The sequence below is a fragment of the Dama dama genome, unplaced genomic scaffold (genome assembly GCF_033118175.1).
Source record: "Dama dama isolate Ldn47 unplaced genomic scaffold, ASM3311817v1 ptg000088l, whole genome shotgun sequence".
Taxonomy (NCBI): domain Eukaryota; kingdom Metazoa; phylum Chordata; class Mammalia; order Artiodactyla; family Cervidae; genus Dama; species Dama dama.
Genome location: NW_026870905.1, coordinates 5,475,624 through 5,483,529, shown reverse-complemented (window position 1 = coordinate 5,483,529; position 7,906 = coordinate 5,475,624).

The window sequence follows — 7,906 nt, the reverse complement described above, 5'->3', positions numbered from 1 at the left end:
AAATATGAAAAGCTTCAAAAGGTGTCAAAAATGAGGTGAGCATGAAACGGTCTGTAAAATAGGAGGATCATGAAACGGTGTTGAAAAACATGAAGAGCCTGAAAAGGTGTGAAAAATATGAAGAGCTTCAAAAGGCTTCAAAAATATGAGGAGAATGAAACGGTCTGAAAAATAGGAGGAGCATGAAGTGGTGTAGAAAAACATGAAGACCCTGATAAATGTGAAAAATATGAAGAGCTTCAAAAGGTGTCAAAAATATGAGGAGCTTGAAACGGTCTGAAATATAGGAGGAGCGTGAAAGGTGTTAAAAAACATGAAGAGCTTAAAAAGGTGTGAAACATATGAGGAGCATGAAAAGGTCTGAAAAATAGTAGGAGCATGAAGCGGTGTTGAAAAACATGAAAAGCCTGAAAAGGTGTGAAATATATGAAGAGCTTCAAAAGGTGACAAAAATATGAGGAGCATGAATAGCTCTGAAAAATAGGAGGAGCAAGAAGCGGTGTAGAAAAACATGAAGAGCCTGAAAAGGTGTGAAATCTATGGAGAGCTTCAAAAGGTGTCAAAAATATGAGGAGCATGAAACGGTCTCAAATAAAGGAGGAGCATGAAGTTGTGTTGAAAAATATGTAGAGCCTGAAAAGGTGTGAAAAATATGAAGAGCTTCAAAAGGTGTCAAAAATATGAGGAGCAAGAAACGGTCTGAAAAATAGGAGGAGCATTAATCGGTGTTCAAAAATATGAAGAGCCTGGAAAGCTGTGAAAAATATGAAGAGCTTCAAAAGGTGTCAAAAATATGAGGAGCAAGAAACGGTCTGAAAAATAGGAGGAGCATTAATCGGTGTTCAAAAATATGAAGAGCCTGGAAAGGTGTGAAAAATATGAAGAGCTTCAAAAGGTGTCAAAAATATGAGGAGCATGAAACCGTTTGAAAAATAGGAGGAGCATGAAACCTTGTTGAAAAATATGAAGAGCCTGAAAAGGTGTGAAAAATATGAAGAGCTTCAAAAGGTGTCAAAATATGAGGAGCATGAAACGGTCTGAAAAAATAGAGGAGCATGAAACGGTGTTCAAAAACATGAGGAGCCTGAAAAATTGTGAAAAATATGAAGAGTTTCAAAAGGTGTCAAAAATATGAGGAGCATGAAACGGTCTGAAAAATATGAGGAGCATGAAACGGTGTTCAAAAACATGAAAACCCTGAAAAGGTGTGAAATATATGAAGAGCTTCAAAAGGTGTCAATAATATGAGGAGCATGAAACGGTCTGAAAAATATGAGGAGCATGAAACGGTGTTCAAAAACATGAAAACCCTGAAAAGGTGTGAAATATATGAAGAGCTTCAAAAGATGTCAAAAATAGGAGGAGCATGAAGCGGTGTTCAAAAATATGAAGAGCATGAAAAGGTGTGAAAAATATGAAGAGCTTCAAAAGTTGTCAAAAATATGAGGAGCATGACAAGGTCAGAAATATAGGAGGAGCATGAAGTGGTGTTGAAAACATGAAGAACCTGAAAAGTTGTGAAAAATATGAAGAGCTTCAAAAGGTGTCAAATATATGAGGAGAATGAAACGGTCTGAAAAATAGGAGGAGCATGAAACGTTGTTCAAAAACATGAAGAGCCTGAAAAGGTTTGAAAAATGTGAAGAGCTTGAAAAGGTGTCAAAAATATGAGGGGCATGAAACGGTCTGAAAAAGAGGATGAGCAAGAAACGGTGTTGAAAAACATGAAGAGCCTGAAAATGTGTGAAAAATATGAAGAGCTTCAAAAGGAGTCAAAATATGAGGCGCATGAAACGGTCTGAAAAATAGGAGGAGCATGAAACTGTGTTGAAAACATGAAGAGCCTGAAAAGTTGTTAGAAATATGACGAGCTTCAAAAGATATCCAAAATATGAGGCGCATGAAACGGTCTGAAAAATATGAGGAGAATAAAGCGGTGTTGAAAAACATGAAGAGCCTGAAAAGCTGTGAAAAATATGAAGAGCTTCAAAAGGTGTCAAAAATATGAGGAGCATGAAACGGTCTGAAAAATAGGAGGAGCAGAAGCAAATTTGAAAAACATGAAGAGCCTGAAAAGGTGTGATAATTATGAAGCGCTTCAAAAGGTGTCAAAATTATGGGGAGCATTAAACGGTCTGAAAAATAGGAGGAGCATGAAAAATTGTTGTAAAATATGAATAGCCTGAAAAGGTGTGAAAAATATGAAGAGCTTCAAAATGTGTGAAAAATATGAGGAGCATGAAACGGTTTAAAAAATAGGAGGAGCATGAAATGGTGTTCAAAAATATGAAGAGCATGAAAAGGTGTGAAAAATATGAAGAGCTTCAAAAGTTGTCAAAAATATGAGGAGCATGACAAGGTCAGAAATATAGGAGGAGCATGAAGTGGTGTTGAAAACATGAAGAACCTGAAAAGTTGTGAAAAATATGAAGAGCTTCAAAAGGTGTCAAATATATGAGGAGAATGAAACGGTCTGAAAAATAGGAGGAGCATGAAACGTTGTTCAAAAACATGAAGAGCCTGAAAAGGTTTGAAAAATGTGAAGAGCTTGAAAAGGTGTCAAAAATATGAGGGGCATGAAACGGTCTGAAAAAGAGGATGAGCAAGAAACGGTGTTGAAAAACATGAAGAGCCTGAAAATGTGTGAAAAATATGAAGAGCTTCAAAAGGAGTCAAAATATGAGGCGCATGAAACGGTCTGAAAAATAGGAGGAGCATGAAACTGTGTTGAAAACATGAAGAGCCTGAAAAGTTGTTAGAAATATGACGAGCTTCAAAAGATATCCAAAATATGAGGCGCATGAAACGGTCTGAAAAATATGAGGAGAATAAAGCGGTGTTGAAAAACATGAAGAGCCTGAAAAGCTGTGAAAAATATGAAGAGCTTCAAAAGGTGTCAAAAATATGAGGAGCATGAAACGGTCTGAAAAATAGGAGGAGCAGAAGCAAATTTGAAAAACATGAAGAGCCTGAAAAGGTGTGATAATTATGAAGCGCTTCAAAAGGTGTCAAAATTATGGGGAGCATTAAACGGTCTGAAAAATAGGAGGAGCATGAAAAATTGTTGTAAAATATGAATAGCCTGAAAAGGTGTGAAAAATATGAAGAGCTTCAAAATGTGTGAAAAATATGAGGAGCATGAAACGGTTTAAAAAATAGGAGGAGCATGAAATGGTGTTCAAAAACATGAAGAGCATGAAAAGGTGTGAAAAATATGAAGAGCTTCAAAAAGTGACAAAAACATGAGGACCATGAAACGGTCTGAAAAATAGGAGGAGCATGAAGCGGTGTTGAAAAACATGAAGAGCCTGAAAAGGTGTGAAATATATGAAGAGCTTCAAAAGGTGTAAAAAATATGAGGAGCTTGAAACGGTCTGAAAAATAAGAGGATCTGGTTTCCTCAGTGTGTATGCCCAGAAGTGGGATTGCTGGGTCATATGGCAGTTCTATTTCCAGTTTTTTAAGAAATCTCCACACTGTTTTCCATAGCGGCTGTACTAGTGTGCATTCCCACCAACAGTGTAAGAGGGTTCCCTTTTCTCCACACCATCTCCAGCATTTATTGCTTGTAGACTTCTGGATAGCAGCCATCCTGACTGGCATATAATGGTACCTCATTGTGGTTTTGATTTGCATTTCTCTAATAATGAGTGATGTTGAGCATCTTTTCATGTGTTTGTTATCCATCTGTATGTCTTCTTTGGAGAAATGTCTGTTTAGTTCTTTGGCTCATTTTGTATTGGGTCATTTATTTTTCTGGAATTGAGCTGCAGGATTTGCTTGTATATTTTTGAGATTAATCCTTTGTCTGTTTCTTCATTTGCTATTATTTTCTCCCAATCTGAGGGCTGTCTTTTCACCTTACTTATAGTTTCCTTTGTAGTGCAAAAGCTTTTAAGTTTCATTAGGTCCCATTTGTTTAGTTTTGCTTTTATTTCCAATATTCTGGGAGGTGGGTCATAGAGGATCTTGCTTTGATTTATGTTGGAGAGTGTATTGCCTATCTTCTCCTCTAGGAGTTTTATAGTTTCTGGTCTTACATTTAGATCTTTAATCCATTTTGAGTTTATTTTTGTGTATGGTGTTAGAAAGTGTTCTATTTTCATTCTTTTACAAGTGGTTGACCAGTTTTCCCAGCACCACTTGTTAAAGAGGTTGTCTTTTTTCCATTGTATATCCTTGCCTCCTTTGTCAAAGATAAGGTGTCCATAGGTTCGTCTGAAAGAGACACGTGCACCCCAATGTTCATCGCAGCACTATTTATAATAGCCAGGACATGGAAGCAACCTAGATGCCCGTCAGCAGATGAATGGATAAGAAAGCTGTGGTACATATACACCATGGAATATTACTCAGCCATTAAAAAATTCACTTGAATCAGGCCTAATGAGATGGATGAAGCTGGAGCCCATTATACAGAGTGAAGTAAGCCAGAAAGATAAAGAACATTAGAGCATGCTGACACATGTATATGGAATTTAGAAAGGTGATAACGATAACCCTATATGCAGAACAGAAAAATAGACACAGAAATACAGAACAGACTTTTGAACTTTGTGGGAGAATGTGAGGGTGGGATATTTCAAATGAACAGCATGTATGCTATCTATGGTGAAACAGATCACCAGCCCAGGTAGGATGCACGAGACAAGTGCTCCGGCTTGGTGCACTGGGAAGACGGAGAGGAATCGGGTGGAGAGGGAGGTGGGAGGGGGGATTGGAATTGGGAATACATGTAAATCCATGGCTGATTCATATTAATGTATGACAAAACCGACTGGGAAAGAAAAAATAAAAATAATTAAAAAAAATTTAAAAAAAAAACAATAAAAAAAAAAATAAGAGGAGCATGAAATGGTGTTCAAAAACATGAAGAGCCTGAAGAGGTGTGGAAATTATGAAGAGCTTCAAAAGGTGTCAAATATATGAGGAGCATAAAACGGTTTGAAAAAAAGGAGGAGCATGAAATGGTGTTGAAAAACATGAAGAGCCTAAAAAGGTGTGAAAAATATGAAGAGCTTCAAAAGGTTTCAAAAATATGAGAGGCATGAACGGTCTGAAATGTAGGGGGAGCATGAAGCGGTGTAGAAAAACATGAAGAGCCTGAAAAGGTGTGGAAATTATGAAGAGCTTCAAAAGGTGTCAAATATATGAGGAGCATAAAACGGTCTGAAAAAAAGGAGGAGCATGAAATTGTGTTGAAAAACATGAAGAGCCTGAAAAGGTGTGATAAATATGAAGAGTTTCAAAACGTGTCAAAAAGATGAGGAGCATGAAATGGTCTGAAAAACAAGAGGAGCATGAAACGGTGTTCAAAAACATGAAGAGCCTGGAAAAGTGTGAAAAATATGAAGAGCTTCAAAAGGCGTCAAAAATATGAGGAGCATGAAACGGCCTGAAAAAAAGGAGGAGCATGAAGCGGTGTTGAAAAACATGAAGAGCCTGAAAAGGTGTGAATAATATGAAGAGCTTCAAAAGGTGTCAAAAATATGAGGAGCATGAAACCGTCTGAAAAATAGTAGGAGCATGAAGCGGTGTTGAAAACATGAAGAGCCTGAAAAGGTGTGAAAAATATGAAGAGGTTCAAAAGGTGTCAAAAATATGAGGACCATGAAACGGTCTGAAAAATAGGAGGAGCATGAAATGGTGTTCAAAAACATGAAGACCCGAAAAGTTGTGAAAAATATGAAGAGCTTCAAAAGGTGCCAAAAATATGAGGAGCATCAAACGGTCTGAAAAAAGGAGGAGCATGAAGCGGTGTTGAAAAACATGAAGAGACTGAAAAGTTGTGAAAAATATGAAGAGCTTCAAAAGGTTTCAAAATATGAGAAGCATGAAACGGTCTGAAAAATAGGAGGAGCATGAAAAGGTCTGAAAAATAGGAGGAGCATGAAGCGGTGTTGAAAACATGAAGAGTCTGAAAAGGTGTGAAAAATATGAAGAGCTTTAAAGGTGTCAAAAATATGAGGAGCATGAAACGGTCTGAAAAATAGGAGGAGCATGAAGCGGTGTTGAAAAACATGAAGAGCCTGAAAAGGTGTGTAAAATATGAAGAGCTTCATTATATGTGAAAAACATGAAGAGCTTCAAAAGTTGTCAAAAATGAGATGAGCATGAAACGGCCTGACAAATAGGAGGAGCAATAAGCGGTGTTGAAAAATATGAAGAGCCTGAAAATGTGTAAAAAATATGAAGAGCTTCTAAATGTGTCAAAAATATGAAGAGCTTCAAAAGGTGTCAAAAATGAGATGAGCATTAAACGGTGTGAAAAAAATGAGGAGAATGAAGTGGTGTTGGAAATCATGAAGAGTCTGAAAAGGTGTGAAATATATGAGGAGCTTCAAAAGGTGTCAAAAATATGAGGGTCATGAAACGGTCTGAAAATTAGGAGGAGCATGAAGCGGTGTTGAAAAACATGAAGAGCCTGAAAAGTTGTCAAAAATATGAAGAGCCTCTAAAGGGGTCAAAAGTAGAGGAGCTTCAAAAGGTGTCAAAAATGAGATGAGCATGAAATGGTGTGAAAATAGGAGGAGCATGAAGCCGTTTTGAAAATCATGAAGAGCCTGAAAAGGTGTGAAAAATAAGAAGAGCTTCAAAAGTTGTCAAAAATATGAGGAGCATGAAACGGTCTGAAAAAGAGGAGGAGCATGAAGCGGTGTTGAAAACCATGAAGAGCCTGAAAAGGTGTGAAAAATATGAAGAGCTTCTAAAGGAGTCAAATATATGAGGACCATGAAACGGTCTGAAAAATAGGAGGAGCATGAAGTGGTGTTCAAAAACATGAAGAGCCTCAAAGGTGTCAAAAATATGAAGAGCTTCAAAAGGTGTGAAAAATAAGAGGAGCATGAAACGGACTGAAATATAGGAGGAGCATGAAGTGGTGTTCAAAAACATGAAGAGCCTCAAAGGTGTCAAAAATATGAAGAGCTTCAAAAGTTGTCAAAAATATGAGGAGCATGAAACGGTCTGAAAAATAGGACGAGCATGAAGTGATTGTGAAAAACATGAAGAGCCTGAAAAGCTGTGCAAAATATGAAGAGCTTCAAAAGGTGTGAAAAATATGAAGAACTTCAAAAGGTGTGAAATACATGAGGAACATTAAATGGTCTGAAAAGTAGGAGGAGCATGAAGAGGTGGTGAAAAACATGAAGAGCCTGAGAAAGGTGTAAAAGATATGAAGAGCTTCAAAAGGTGTGAAAAATATGAGGTTCATGAAACGGTATGAAAAATATGAGGAGCATGAAGCGGTCTGAAAAAGAGGAGGAGCATGAAGCAGTGTTGAAAAACATGAGGAGCCTGAAAAGGTGTGAAAAATATGAAGAGCTTCAAAAGGTGTGAAAAATATGAGGTGCATGACACGGTCTGAAAAATAGGAGGAGCATGAAACGGTGATCAAAAGCATGAAGATGCTGAAAATGTGTGAAAAATATGAAGAGCTTCAAAAGGTGTGAAATACATGAGGAGCATGAAACTCTGAAACAGAGGAGGAGCATGAAGCCGTGTTCAAAAACATGAAGAGCCTAAAAAGTTGTGAAAAATATGAAAAGCTTCAAAAGGTGTCAAAAATGAGGTGAGCATGAAACGGTCTGTAAAATAGGAGGATCATGAAACGGTGTTGAAAAACATGAAGAGCCTGAAAAGGTGTGAAAAATATGAAGAGCTTCAAAAGGCTTCAAAAATATGAGGAGAATGAAACGGTCTGAAAAATAGGAGGAGCATGAAGTGGTGTAGAAAAACATGAAGACCCTGATAAATGTGAAAAATATGAAGAGCTTCAAAAGGTGTCAAAAATATGAGGAGCTTGAAACGGTCTGAAATATAGGAGGAGCGTGAAAGGTGTTAAAAAACATGAAGAGCTTAAAAAGGTGTGAAACATATGAGGAGCATGAAAAGGTCTGAAAAATAG